This window comes from Pavona decussata, unplaced genomic scaffold, assembly GCF_977016875.1.
Source record: "Pavona decussata unplaced genomic scaffold, jaPavDecu1.1 SCAFFOLD_406, whole genome shotgun sequence".
In the NCBI taxonomy this organism is placed as follows: domain Eukaryota; kingdom Metazoa; phylum Cnidaria; class Anthozoa; order Scleractinia; family Agariciidae; genus Pavona; species Pavona decussata.
The window spans coordinates 142,333-158,046 of record NW_028145774.1 but is presented as its reverse complement, the minus strand read 5'-3'; the positions used below and the strand labels follow the sequence as shown (position 1 = coordinate 158,046).

At 37.6% G+C, this 15,714-nt stretch overlaps 3 long non-coding RNA genes across 4 annotated transcripts in view; 1 reads left to right on the top strand and 2 right to left on the bottom strand.

Moving 5' to 3' along the window:
- Positions 1 to 15,714, bottom strand: part of LOC146451031 (uncharacterized) — a 351,087-nt gene that overhangs the window by 194,897 nt on the left and 140,476 nt on the right. The gene's annotated exons all lie outside the window — the stretch shown is intronic.
- On the bottom strand, positions 2,968 to 6,729 carry LOC146451038 (uncharacterized). The gene is made up of 3 exons (XR_014860135.1): positions 6,431 to 6,729; positions 4,436 to 4,485; positions 2,968 to 3,165 (listed from the first exon to the last, which is right to left on the bottom strand). It is a non-coding gene; the product is annotated as an uncharacterized LOC146451038 (long non-coding RNA).
- LOC146451037 (uncharacterized) lies at positions 9,897 to 13,947 on the top strand. Of its 2 annotated transcripts, XR_014860144.1 has the most exons (8): positions 9,897 to 10,291; positions 10,423 to 10,468; positions 11,353 to 11,380; positions 11,507 to 11,548; positions 11,875 to 11,898; positions 12,488 to 12,547; positions 12,639 to 12,764; positions 13,244 to 13,947. It is a non-coding gene; the product is annotated as an uncharacterized LOC146451037 (long non-coding RNA). The 2 variants fall into 2 exon arrangements; XR_014860143.1 differs by having other exon boundaries at positions 9,897 to 10,468.

The following is a 15,714-nucleotide window of genomic DNA, read 5'->3' as shown; positions in this document are numbered from 1 at the left end:
TTAATCTCCTTCATGGCAACCGATATTTGGAAAGACCTTCCAACTCCTTTAAAAAAACTCATACAAAGTGTGTCTGCTTTTCCGAAACAAATTATACATTATTTACTCTCAGAACAACAAATGAACTAATTTTCTTTTATGCTGACCTCGTAACATACGTTAACTTTTTACAATTAATAAGTTCTTCTTTCCTTTTGCTTTTTCATTTTTTTCCTTTCTTTCTTTTTTGCCTGCTATCTAGAACCTAAATTAGCCAGGGAGCTAACAAGACAACCTAATGGTTTATTTAGCTTCCTTGCTTTGCACATTTATTTAACTAATAATTAATTTAATTTATATAACACCACTAAAAGATTGTAATAATCAACATGTAAATAGAAAAAAATCACAAATAAACATTATTGTTATTATTGTTATTACTATTGAAAGAACTCGTTCTTTTTGGACACAAAATGAAGAAACCAACAAAATGTACAACTGGCGAGCTCAGCCAAGCTGGAGCGAGTATTTTCGCCACTCGACCAATCAGGAGTATATAAGTTTGCCCTCCTGGAAAGGAAAATTAAAAAAAAAATTGCCCTTATACAACAAATCAGCATTAAAAAAAATTGCCCTCTGTATTACATTGTTATTGTTATTGTTGATGGAAAGTTTGCTGCATACGCACTAAAATTATATATAACTGCAGAATGGATGAGGAACTGGTAAGGATATTACGTTCATACTAAGCGGATTTCTATCAATGCTATGAAAAAAATTGGAGCTCCGCTTTTAGGCTTGGCTAAGTATATATACAGCTATTTCAATTAACGTTGTCGGATCAAAATAAAGCTAAAAGACAAGACCGCAATGTTTTGTGGGATTTATTGTTATAAATTACACTCATCAAAATCATTCCTGCACGTGCAGGTCATTGTACTGCTAATTACAACCTATTGTTTTCTCCAGGCATGACTGATTTTGATGAATTTATTCATAAAAATCCCACATAAACTTTCGGTCTTGTCTTTTAGCTTCATGCTTTGAACCGACAACGTTAGTTGAAAGGACTGTATTAGTCGGGGTCGTAAGAGTGCTTCTGAGCTAGTGAAAACCGGATATCGGAGTCGTAAGCGGAGTCATAAGCTAGACGGAATAAGAGTCGGAAAAATCAGAACGGTTCCATTTTCTTCAGATCCCACTTATGACTCCGACGCTTATGATTCAGTGAAAACTAGATTGTTGGAGTCGCAAGCGGAAGGCGAAGAATAAACCAATCAAAACGCTCGTTTCCAGGCCCGCGAAAGTACAAATTTTGGTGCTAAAGAAAACATGGCGGACGTAGAGGAGCAACCTGTGCTTTGGCTACCACTGATTATTATTTTGCGCAAGCAGAGGCGCCATAGGAATAGCGTAGTTCGAAAAAGAAAGCCATCTTGGGCTCAAGACATCTATCGACGTCGATTAGCGATGAAAGAGTATGCTAACCTCGTAAGGAAACTTCGACTAGGTGACCGCAAATTCTACTTTCGGTAGGTGTACATGTCGTGCAATTAAGTTTATTTTATCAGTTTTACAGTCAAGATCATAGTTAAAATTTATGGTAGTTTTTTCTGTATTTTGGAAAGATGATAAATTCAAATTCCGACTCCGATTTCGTCGTGCTTATGACTCCGCTTACGACTCCGATCCGATTTTCGATTTTCACAAAGTCGGAAACGCTACGACTCCGTTGCCCGTGAAAACAAGCCTTTATAGTCGACAGGAAAGACAGGCACGGTAGGGATTCTGTAAACAAGCTAGGGAAAGAGTCTAATCAGTATACCAGTTTGTTCTGAAACGCCTGTTCCGGTATTTGTTGCCTTAAGCAAGCGTAGCCGTGACTAATCCCCGAGGAAAAATTAGACGGGAGGTAGCCGGATACGCCACATTTTACGACTTAATTTAATATTTAAAAAAAATCATGCTAACCGGAAATTGTCCTATTGTTGGTAATCTTACAATTTAAACTTAGCAATTAGTCCGAACCCCAACTTTCTACGTTCTACGTGTTTCCAGCACGCGGCAAATGCCATTGACATCTGGTATTTTACAGAGTTTTGGTCTCAATCACTCAAAGCCTGTCAGAGCGAATCACGCAAAGCTGACCACATGCTGGCACTAAGGGTTGTCAGAATCAGGGTTTGTTTCGTCTTCAGTGGTTCCTTTATGTCCCGAAATAGGAGACGGGGCTGCTGTTTTTAAGTGGTCATCGTGCGCTGTTTTCTGCAAGCTACAAGGCATTTAGCCTGCAGAAATAGTCTGGAAGATGTAAAGTTCATAACATAAACCGATTTTGTTGCGGTGACTGACACAAGAAGGCCAGAGAGAAACTTAAAGCTGTTCAAAATGAAGCTGAAAAATAAATATTAGCCGTGATGAAAGTTATTAGAGGGCTTTACTTAAAATAGCATTTGCCTGATCGTTGTTACATGATCATTGCCATAGTTTTTACTCTTTTAATACTTCAATAATTTCACGGCGTTAGCATGGTTTCGCCTCTAGTTCTCTAGTGGTTCTCAGGCATGTACACCTCTCTGCGTGGCCAAACTAACCGAGCACTACCCTTAGAACACGACTCAGAAAAGTTGTGTTATTAGTTTTAGGGATTGAACAATTTGCCTTAAACAAAAGCGAGCCTACTTCAGTTAAAATGGTGAACGTTATCTACGAAAGTTTATACTTTCCATTCCAAGTATATTGTTAGAACATTACGAATGAAATCAAAGACTTTTTCGGTGTTATCACGTCTGTAGTGGAAAACCCTTGTTAACTTTGATTTGATTGTCCTATTAACGGTGGGTTGCAAATCCTATTATCCAGCAAAAACGTTTACTCAAATCCCATTTTTCAGCCCAAATTTTACACGAATATAGCTAACCCCTTTCGTAAGAACAACAGACGAGATCACAGTGAAAAAAGACAACAATTATTTTTACCCCACGTGCACAGCTGAACTCAGCCCTTTATTTAAACCACTAACGAGGCTCTAATTACACGGCCTTCTACATAAAGTTTCATTGTATCAAGTAAAGGTGCAGATTGCATAGAAATGAGCGTCACATGCACAATCGATCAGCATCGCCGTTTGTTGTGCTGAAGTGGGTCCGATCATTACTTTCCTTTGTTAATTGCCTCTGCGATTTTCTGCAAAATACCAGAGAGAAAAAAAACACGCATACATAAGGATAGGAAATAGTATAGCTCCTCAGCTAATTATAAACCCTTTGAATATAATGCCGACACGAGTTTGCTCGTTGCACGACTCATGCTCCAGCCCGAGACAGAAGTAATGGTCACGAGCCAAATTTGAGTCAGGGTCTAACTTTTAGTTGTCTCTTTTCTTCCTTCCTCTTATGTTTTCTGGTTATTTTTCTTTTTCACACAATGATGTGCTAGTGGTAAACGAAAAAAAAATAACTTTCAGGTTTGCAACGTTTTTCGTTAATATCGATCGCTAGAGCCATTACCGCTGTTACTCGCTGCTACTGTGGAAAGATATATGACATCCCTTAGTGTTCATAAATTTCTAGGAAGATTAAGAGCTATAGCTGCATACACCTGAACAGAGATCCCATTTCCACGACTGAGAAAACGGACGGTGATGAAGTATTACCTGCCTGACTCAATTCAAGCGCCATTTTGTTGCGTCCATAAAAGTACACCCAGGATAACATAGAATATAATCTTTACTTTTCGCAGGTAAATGTAGACGGCCACGGCAACTTTTAATTTTCTTGGCACATTGGTTTCACAAGGCATATTGACTAAAGCTTTAGTCACCAACAACATTGGACAAATCTTTTCAGGGAAATTGTAGATGGTGAGAATGAATGAGGACTGCGGTTAATTTGCTACTAACTGAATGAATCCTCGCGAGCGCGTTGACAATAATATCTCAGTCATGTTTAATGCTTCGAACATCAGCTGGCACATCGTTATGCGAGGTAAAATTAACAATCACAGCATTTGATAAAGACAAAAACGAAGCCAAAAGAAAAAAGAAAAGAGAAGAAACGGAACCTGGCTCGAGCTTGACTCGTGACTCGAACTTGACTAGGACTCGAACTTGACTCGTACAACGAACAAACTCTACCAACAAAAGCCGCTGTCTATAAACCTTTTTTTTTTTTTTTTTTAACAATTTAAATATTTTGTACTATAACTAAACAACGACATTTATCACTTTATAATACATGTTTCTGTATATTCAAATGCCAACGTCAGTTACAAAATTGAGATGACCTTAGTTATCTTTAACACCTATTTAAACAGACTTCCTGCAGGATCGTCTTTCAGACGGGGAGGGTGGGTACTTTTCAGTAAGTTTCAAGATAGCCATTGTTCCAGATAGCATATTCGCTACGAGTCTTTTTTTCACATTTATCATTGATCCTGTTGTAGCATTAAGACTTACCTCAGCTTGGTAGTCAACCCATGCCTTGTCTACGCGGGCACCCTTTGGGTCTAAATAGGGGGAAGAATACGTAGACAGGTTAACCAACTGATCTGTGCAGTACAATTTATAGACAGATAAACACTATCGTGGTGATGCAAACGACAACAAACATGATGACGATTTTTCCAACTTTTCCAAGTTTTCTGTAAATGTAAATCCTACCCACCTCGAAAAGCCCTTGCTAATTGTGGGTATGTAATATTGTAATTTGTCTTTTCTCATAATAAATTGTTGTTGTTGTTGTTGTTGTAGTAAATTTACCTCGATTCCCAGGGAAGTATGCTGGGGCTTTTGCTCTTTCTAATATATATAAATGATCTTCCTAATTGGCTCAATATATCCTGCGCAAAAATGTTTGCCAACGATCCGAACATCATCGTCCCTGGCTGCACTTTTGCCGAACCCGAACAAGCAACCAATCCTGAACTTACTAATCTTTACAGCTGGCTAAAAGCAAATAAGATAACTTTAAACATCGCGAAAACTGACTTTATGGTGATGGTTCTCGTCAGAAGTTTCTTGCAGAGAATTGTGGTGAACTTAATATCCAATTAGACCACCAACAAGATAGCAGGGTTGAGCATGCCAATGCTCCAACTATGACTAGAAAGATTAAATGCACAGCGAGGAAGTAAAAAGGACGAGAGATTGTCAAATTGAATATTTGGCTCATCGACTGTTACCTTTCCAGTGAACTTTTATAAAAATTGCTCGTATTTATGAAGTAAGATCGAAATATGTCAAAAAAAAAAAGAAAAGGACCAACTTACTGACGCCAGTTACTTATTATTTTGGTAAACCCTTAGAAAGCTGTTTTCATCTTTCATTTTGCTGTTTATGGCTGAGTTTGCTTGAGGCTCACGAAGGAACGTTTTGCGTTTTTTTTTTTTTTTTTTTTTGTTTTTTTGTTTTGTTTTGTTTTTGTTTTGACAAATGCATCATTCGGCCCTGGGAAAACACATCACATCCCGACTGGATCTTACCTGCCTAAGAATGAAGATACGGAATAAATTGATTATTCGGTGTTTTGACTCAGATGCACTGCCAAGAGCACATTCCCGGATATCGCAATAAAGATCCTTTTCGATTTCCATGTTTCAACAAGCACGAGTATTGTAACTTTAGAACTGAGACCAAAGCTTGTCCGTTGAAACTATTTCAAATTAAATCATGGAAAGCTATACCATCGACAGTTATGCATGACTGTATGCAGCGAACTTAGCTTCTTTTAAATTAAGCCGCTCTTTTAAATTACTTGCACCACATAACTGCATGTTGTTGATACTTTGTAGCTCATTTTGTAAACATTTTAAAATATACATAAATACATCTTTTAATCTAGATCACCGCTTAGGTTTTAATTTACTTGATGGAATCAGCGAGACTTAGTGCTCTCGCTTGAATTTTTCCCTCGATTGGTGGTTTGTGTGGCGTTTATTCCAAATGCCTTAAACAAGCTTTCATCTCTTATGATAAGGTAGTTTCTGCTTCAACAAGGTTGAAAAAATTCGATCAGTAGCCTTTGATCCCCATGGAACGTAACGATGCTCTTACAACGTAACCTACAGCTAAAGCCAGCCGGAAACTAATAAGTTGTGATTTTGTGTAATACCGGTGGATTGGTCAGGATGAATGAGTTGAAACAACAATAAATGAATCGATTAGATTCAGATCATATATGCGGACTGTGTTAATAGAACGTTACAACTAAAAGACCCTGACAGTAATGCTAGCAACTTCACCTGGTGTTAAATTTAAGGAAGGGTAAAAAGTAATCAGGTTTAAAAGCTTCAACTGGAGTTACGAGCCCATATCGATCCTTGCGCAGTGCTCGTTATTCAAAGTATAAGCCATGAAAATCATGGAAGACATGTGTGGGCTTGCTTGATGAATAGTATAATTATAAGTTTGTATTATATCACTGAATGATGCAAAAAACTGAATCAGGCTTACCGTTACAATATTCGCCATCGCAACAAAATCTTATTGCTGCAGTTCCACACTCGGCGGATTTAAACACTCCCAAAACAAAGTTACTGTCCATTCCACATCTTTGCTTTCCATAACTGCACATGCGCGAAAAACAGAGAAATGGAAATGAAATAAGTAACCAGCAAAATGTCAATTTTCAGTTTGTCATGTGGGTGCGTGGCTGCGGTCTAAACCTACTAACGTGTTTGTAAATATTGGTGAATATTAGTCGAGGGGAATACTGACCAATATTTACTGACCCTGAGGCGAATAATTGTTTAAGTATAATTACTCTGGTGATTATTAGCGAAAACAAGAACAGTCCGAAAATTGTCAATTTTGTTTGTTTCAAATTGTCACGCGTCAATGAACAGAGAAGCGCAGTCAGCCGATCACAGCTTAATCGAAATCTTTTTCGCAATCGATAAACTGCACATCCTTCAAGCAAAATGTCAGTATTCTTAGCTTCTCTGTCGTTTCAATGAGAAAAAGCATTCATTTGACTTCTTCAGTGAATTAATATGAACCGAGGCTGTTTGGTGTAAAACTCATGGATGACGCGTGTTAGGCCCGATTCATACGTCGAACTTTACATGAGCCGAACCTAATACCTATTAAGGTCGACCCAAGTAATTAAGTTCGGCAGTTGATTCAGACGTCGAACCTAACTGAGGTCGAACTTAAAGCTCAAGTGAGAAAATTTTCGTGGTCAGCGGCTGTTTTTTACTCAACAAGATTCAAATTGCCGGGAAATATGAATTCTGAACTGGAAGAGCTTGTTTGGTAAAATAATGAAGACAGGCCAAACACCGCTCCTTTTGGTCGAGATAGGAAGACCTTCAAAGCTAATTTGCTCTAACGAGTATGTCTTCCAAAGATCTCCCTTTTCTGTACGAACGCAAGGAAGGGTCTTTGTAGATCTCTCTTAGCAGAGGCTGATTTCCTATCAAGTGCCATTTACTCATCTGAATGGTTTTAGGTTAGGCACAGAAGGGCGATATTCCGTAACAAACGAGTAAAAACAACAGCCACTGACCACGAAAATCAATTTTCTCACTTTAGCTTTAAGTTCAACTTCCGTTAGGTTGGACGTCTGAATCAACTGCCGAACTTAATTATTTGGGTCGACCTTAATAGGTATTAGGTTCGGCTCATGTACAGTTCGACGTATGAACCGGGCCTAACTCGTAAAACTTTGAGACCTTGTTTCATCTCGTTTACTTCCATTCTTTCAAATTGTGTCTTAAATTCGTTTTTTGGTGAAACCATTCTGTTAGGTAAAGAAAATTGTTTGCGAATTTAATTTGTTTTTTTGGTACCGACATCGACGACATTTTATAACAATTAGCAAAACGTTTACATCTTGCCTTCGAAAAGTGTCTCCCCGGACTAAGCTGCATGTTAACTGCCTTGCAGAATTGAATTTTCTTTTATCGTATTTACTTTTTCCTCGGACACATCAACAAATCGCTAGGCGTCCATTTTGAAAATCAGTGCTCAGTTATAATCACCTCGCGTGATGTGAATATAGCAGGATATGGCGCAATTTTCGACCAATGAGATCAACAGAATCTCTATAATCACCTGAGTAATCATACTAAATAATATATATATTTAGGCAAGCCTAAAAGCGGAGCTCCACATTTATTATGTTTTAAATAACATATAATGACATATATGTCCGTTGGCGCCTGACCCGTCTCGGCCCTTTGAACCAATGTAATAGAAAATAGTATGAAAAGTGACGTGACCCACTTCAGAAAAGTTCTTCAGTGATCCGGTAGGGCAACTTTTTTCAATTGATTTTGTAGAAAAGAAGTTAACGGAAAACAAAATGTTACCGATATATAGAAGATTATAGGGTTCTTTTGTCTTCAGCTCCTTGTATTATCTTTTAAAGGCATCGTTGTACACGCGGGGTTGGCAATATCTGATTTACAAAATACGTAAGATAGCAGCATGGTCACTCTCTAGTCTTACATATCACAGTGAATGACTACCATGGATGGGTTGAACATGCTCATTGCGGCGTCATAGCACAAACCACTTCGCTCCTACAGTCCACTATGTGGTAAGCATCGATTGGTAACTAGTAATCCATATTTGATTTCGTATCCATTGACCTGAAAGCTAGCGAAATGTCTTCTGTTCTGCTGGAATTTAACAACTAATCTCATGTTCTCACTTTCTTCATTATGCTAGTTTTTAGGGAGCACTAAAAACGACTGCGTGGAAGGCTACAGGGATATTATCTGCTCTCGTATTAATGTGGTTAACACACATGTCAAAACGCATGCTCAGAGATTTTGACTTTGTTGCACCGTTGTACATGGTCCACAAAAATATTGTTTACCGCACTGCGATGATTGGCTAAGTGAATTAGTTAAGAATGGACAAAACATTCTTCACGGTAATTACCCCATTCCCATTTCTACTTTTTTTTTCAATTCCCCACTTCAGGTTACTGAAATCTCATTTTTCCAAGGCGAAGGCAGGTCAATATATATTACCCCTTCATAAACCTCTTTGTTCAATAGGCTAACAATATAATTATTGCGTCGACGAAGGAGACGTTTCCTAATCGAGTCGTCCCAATACTGTCCATCATGCCCAGCGCAGGTGTTCCTTGGCGCAAAAAATCGAGAAAATATGTCGGTGCAAAATCGCACCGTCACAATAGCATAATGAATATGACAGTCCATCATGCTCAGCGCGTTTCTTACCCAGTGCCTACCGCTGTAAATGTTCAGCGGCAGCAGCCTACCGCTGTAAATGTTCCTAAGCGCGAGTAATCGAGAAAAGAGGTTGTATATCGCATAGGATTGTATATCGGATGGGATTGATATAAAAATAGATATAATAATGTTTTGAAAAAACACACATACACACACACACGCGCGCGCGCGCGCGTTTCAGGTATATAACCCTTCCTCAGTGTGGAGAAAACCGCTTTTTGTACTAAGAATCGACCTCTGTGCACATGCATGTTACTAAGCGCGAGAAATCGAGAAAAGGTTCTATATCGGATATGATTGATATAAAAATAAATATCATAAAGTGCAAAAATGTTTTAAAAAAACACAGACGTTTCTTCAGTGTGGTCATGTCATGCATCTCTGAGGAACTTTTCTTTCACCGTTCATTATAAAAGCGTCACAATAGCATCTAAACGTCCCGCGTGCGTTTCATCCCGTTCCTCGTGGTCGCTACGAAAAGTACAAAACGAAAAGTACAAGACAAGGTAAGATCCTTTTCTTTCTGAAATATTCGCCGCATCCTTGGTAGGATGCCCTATAAACACCTGGGACTGGTAGTATAAAACGTTTCTAACGGCTGTTGACAATTGTTCCCAGACAATAAGCTAATGTTTTGCAACTATACTTACAGGTTTCTGTAATCTTAACATGATTAATGCAACCCAATAGGGTGCCTAAGGGCCTAAGTCAACGCACTATAACCTTCGATTACTACTAGTCTAACATAATATCCACCGAGTAAACATGAAAGGGTGAGATAAAGGCTGTAAAAATTCATGATATTGCTTCGATCTGGACCAAAGGTCATTTCAATTCCTTCAAAACATCGCGTTCAGAAGTTAGCTCCGGCAACAATCAGAACATTCAATAATGTACGGGAAACACCTTATCCCCCCACCCCCCCCCCCCCCCCCCAGAAAACTCCACACAGGGTGGAGATTGGCGCAAGTTAAAGGTAGCAGTTCTCGCATGCATCACAAAATTCGCGCCATTGCAATTGCAGCAAGCGGAAATGGCGCGAAAATTCGTATAGGAGGGAGGCCGACGCGCTGCAAGTTGCCATTTTTTTCCGCGTTAAAAAAAGAAGGTAAGTTACATTTTTCTCTTTTATTTTCTTTACGGAAAATGCTTTATCTTCACCGGTCTATTGTTAGAAATATTGTCTCTTTTAACCATACGCCCTTTATGGGTATTGACCATTTTTCATCAATTTTACAGGTAAATGGCAAGTAGAGAAAAGACGGACGGCTCCGGCCAGGAACAAGTAAGGGAAAGTCGTACACTTACGCAGTTTTGCTTCTTATTTTTTTAAATTGATTTTGCACTTATCCAGTTACTTCGTACAAAACTAAAAATGATCTTATATAAAGGGTTCATAATTTCATGTTTAAACTACCAATTTAAAGTCCACAAACATATTTCGGCAGCCCCGGGAACAGCCCTCCCTTTTTCGATGGCGGTGTGAAGCTTTGTGTCGGATATTGACAGCATTGGTTACGAAAATTAGCAGCAACGAGGAAAACAAGACAAAACGACGTGTAAATAATTTACACGTTGAACAGTTATAATTATTATAACTGTTCAAGTTCATTATGCCCGAGTTTATGCAGAAACACGGTTTGGAAGTTTATAGTCGTTATGTCATGTTTGAAATTACGCACAATTATTTTTACCCTACATGTTGATCCCCTTAAAAATTATATTCTCGCTTTCTCGCAAGGATGCATGAGTCTAAACCACTCTCTCTACATCAGGGATACGTCAAAATGAAAGGCAGAAGAAATGAAACAGTAAAAGAAAACAAAGGCAAAGAAAGCGAAGCAGCAAAATGATTTTTACGGTGTAACTTCAAAGGTGTTCCACTCTAACTCGCTTTCTACATTTTGCGATTTCTTTTTATTGTTCTAATCCTTTTCGCACGGATTTTCGTAATTTAGAAACTTTACATGGTTAAAACAGTCAAACGTTCCTTTTCTATAAAACCGCGTGAAGGCATTGTATCCCACCTATCCCCTCACAGGAAGTGTTCCGTTTAGTTTACGCACTTCAAGCTGCCTAAATTGCTCTCTTTTAAATATTTTCAACGTCATAATGCGTGTTAAAATTAGTTCGTAAAATGTTAAAAAAAATATTTTTTCCCATCGTTAGATGAACCAAGATGAAGACTCTGTAACCGGTAAGAAAGACATTTCTTGCTTTTACCTGTTTCTGTTTGCTTGACATTGATTTCTTACCATGGTGTAGTTCTGCTTTGAGCGTACATTACACAGTATCTGCCAATGAACTTTTTTTTTCTACGCAGTAACAGAATCAGAGCCCGAAATTCAACCGTACCGCCCACGGAGTAAGTATTACAATGCACATGCTGTTATTCTTTAATTATTAACCGTTTCCTCGTTTCAATTTTCTTTGGATGAGAGTCAGGAGCGGAGGGGTGATGAGTATCATTTTACTGGTGTTCAAAGGAAGTAAAATCGTTCATTTTATGGATAACTCTTCCTTCGTTTTTTTAGATGTTTGATTAACTAGGTGCACTTACAATTCTTGCAAAATTTAAAAGCGTGCTCGCTTTCCATCACAATCTAAATTTTCAGACCACTTGGACAAAACATTGACTTTCGTATCGTTATCCCATCTTAACATCTCGTTATTACTTCCATTATATTGCAGAAAAAAGAACAAAAGAAGTCAGAAGTAAGTGCAACTCATTGGATTATATACTATCCATGATTTCCCATGTTTACTATTTTTGCAGGGATGGGCAAGAGGAAGAAAACACCCATAACAAACGTAACAGTTGTGTATGCAGTTATTTGCACATTTTAATATTAAGTCGTTGTTTTGGATGGATATAGGTCAATTCCATAGAGAAAGAGAAATATTGTTCGAAATGTGAGGACCATGAAACCCTCACTAAGTGAAATAAATGTGCGATTGTTGTCTAGTGAGGTAGTGATCACAATCAGAGATAAGGTTTACAAGAGATGAAAAAGTAACTGGCAATTGATTTTCTGCACATGAATTAAAAAGGTTACTGCTGATTGAGTGAAAATGTTAAAGAGAGGCATACTCAATAGCAGCTGTTGGTATGCTTTTACTGTTTGTTTCAAAGCCCTGTTTTTCCAAGAGATAATACACAGCAATATGTTTATGTGTTGGAGAACCATCATTACTAAAAGACAGCAAATTTATTACAATGTTAAATTTCACTGCATATTTATTAACCGTACTCATAACCAGACACTCTTTAGACAGTTTAACTTCCTATTCCACCTCTTTACAGGGTGCTATACCTGTCATGGCTATGGCCACAAGGCCAAATACTGCACTTCGACGGATGAAGGTAAAACTGCAATTAAGTCACCTCTATATCTGTCTTTACTACAGAAAAGTATGTTAATTTATTGTTATGTACCTTTTGTACTTTTTGATAGATGACAACATCACATGTTATTCTTGTGGGGGGTTGGGACACAAAAAAGCTTAGTGTCCCACCCCCAGGGGCAGAGGGGCACCAAACAAATGGCGCCCCCCCAAAAAAACAGTGCATCAAGACAAAGGTAATTATTATCAAGGTAGACATTTACTGTGAATAGACTTCATTAACAGGTTTCATTGGCTAAAAGTACTTTTTTACAATTCTTTACAGAGTCCATGGGTTCTAATAATCTTTCATTAGTTATGTACTTTAAGTGTTAATTCTGTGTGCAGAAATGATAACCTTTAGCGTTACCATTTAAAATAACACCTTTTTAGCAAACATTATTATGTTAAATATTTGTTATTTTGCATTTTACAAAATTAAACTTCAAAGTGTTCTTGAATTTTAACTTTGAGTGGTCCTTAAAGATTACTTCTCTGAAGTTGTTGTTTTGGATATAAGTCCAAAATTCATAAGACAACCATAATTTCCCATTCTGTAACATTAGTATGAAATTTAATACTTAAGCACTTCCATTTTCCCAATTTAAACTATTTACAGAATTTTGTTTCCCTTGTTTAAGATACTAATACCTGCACATTTCATTTCTTTCAACAGAAACAAACAAAAAGGAAGCAAATGGCAAGAACGTCTTTTACATCTATAATCAGTAAAATCACTATGATATTACTGATTATAGATGTAAAAGTACATCTTAATACAAAACAATAACAACGTTAACTTAAAAGTAATGTGCAGTTCCAGAAAATATCCAGGACCACCCCATGGAAGGTCAACAGAAATTTTTACGGTGAGGTAGGAGCTAAAATGAAATATTGTGGGGAGGATGTCTGATGCACAATAAATAAAACTTTCCATGGAATGAGTATGGACATTTTCTGGAACTTCAAACTTATGTGAGAATAAATGTGAACTTAAAAGTATTGGTAATGTGTAGTTCTAGAAAAAATACATAAGCACCCCATGGATGTACTCAACAGAAATTCTTAAGGTGAGGTAGAAGCTAAAATGACATTTTGTGGGAAGGATGTGTAATGCAACGCAATAAAACCTTACATGGGGAGAGTATGGATATTTTCTGGAACTTCATTGAACTAATAAATGTGAAAATAAATATCAACTTCAAAGTACCAGTAATGTACAGTTGCAGAAAAAATCCATAACCACCCCATGGAAGGTGATCGGAAATTCTTAGGGTGAGTGAGCTAAAATGAAATGTTGTGGGGAGGATGTGTGATGCAAAACAATAAAACCTTCCATGGGGAGAGTATGGATATTTTCTGGAACTTCATTGAACTTATGTGAAAATAAATGTCAACTTAAAAGTACCGGTCATGTGTAGTTCCAGAAAATATCCATAACCACCCCATGGAAGGTAATCAGAAATTGTTATAGTGATGTAGGAGTTAAACTGAAATTTTGTGGGGAGGATGTGTGATATAAAACAATAAAACCTTCCATGGGAAGAGTCTGGAAATTTTCTGGAACTTCAAACTTATGTGAAAATAATTGTAAACTTAAGAGTATTGGTAAAGTGTAGTTCCAGAAAAATAACCATAACAACCCCATGGAAGGTCAACAGAAAATTTAAGATGAGGTGGGGCGTTAATAGTAAAAAGTTGAAAAAGGGAATTTCCTGGTCAGAGGGTGGTTTGGATGCAGAACAAAAAAAAAAAAAACCTTCCAGGGGGGTTGGGGGGTGTAGGGATATTTTCTGGAACTACACAATTTACCTTTGATTTTTTATTTAATAAAAATAAGCTTCTTTTTACAGTTAGCCAAAGTCTGCTTTTTGTTCTTCTTCTTCCTTTTTTTTTTTTTACACCACAGTATCCTTCTGATGGGAATTTTGACTTTGCAAGGCATTTTAATCAAATATGGAACTTCCACTGTGCCAAACCCAATACATTCCCTAAGTACATAAACCTTCTTCTAGAGACTTCACAACTGAATGGTTATTTTCATATTTGGAAAAGGGCAAACATTATATATGTTGTTTTTTTCACAGCTATGCCATTTTGGTGTAGGATGCAAAGTAAGAAACATTGAGAATAAACAACCTATTGTTTTGACTAGAGACATGATGACATTATCATCAATTATAAAATGCAGTGTTTGAATACAGTAGCTTTGAAAACATTTCCCCAGTAAAAATATTTTGTGATCACATTGTGATCACAGATCACGCCCGTGATCACGGGCGTGATCACTCCTTTCACCGTGATCACGCCTTCACAAGGCGTGATTGGAGTGATCACACCGTGATCACGGTGTGATCACTCCAGTGGCCGTGATTTTCTACAGTGATGGCGTGATCACGTATGATCGGTGATGGCTTAACTGTCCAAACATTATTCATTAGAGTAAAATTGAACAACAAAAACAACCAAACCGGATATAAATCTCATTCAAACGGTCCAGAATATCTGTAACACTAATGGAGTAAAAAAATCTTTTATTCTAGTAAATTAAAGATGTGGTTCAATAATCAGTTATAGCGGGCACCGTGACTTACCGCGCTTAAAACTCGGGACAATTGAATCTTTCTTTACTGCGTGTCGTTCAATCTTTAACTCACAGGTTTCATGGTTTCACGCGTTTTTTTCTCCGTTCATCAGTCCTGTACAACATTTTATAGCAGCTTTTTAAACGACTAAGAATGAATATTTACATTTGGACGATCAAATGCAAATTCAATCCTGATACTGTCGTTGTAGCATATGTTGCCTTCTATGCTTGATTCGTTTCACTTTCTCGATCCAAGGCGAAAACTCAAGGCTGCTTTTTTGCATGTTCCCGACGAAGCACTGAAAAATATTTCCATTAGATACGATTCTAACTTCAGTTTCGAGAAAAATAGCGCCTTTTCTCTGAATTCCGTGACACGTGCGTGTCGGAATTTTATCTACAAGGTCTCTTGAGACATATGCGTGTTTAATCTTATTGGCCAAATGTCATTAACCTGTTTCGAATTACCTCTTCCTGATCGCGTTACAAAAATTGTCCTGAAAATAAACTTGACCGTTGGTAATTTGACTTAGAAGAGCGGGAACGTTTTCAATGCGAAG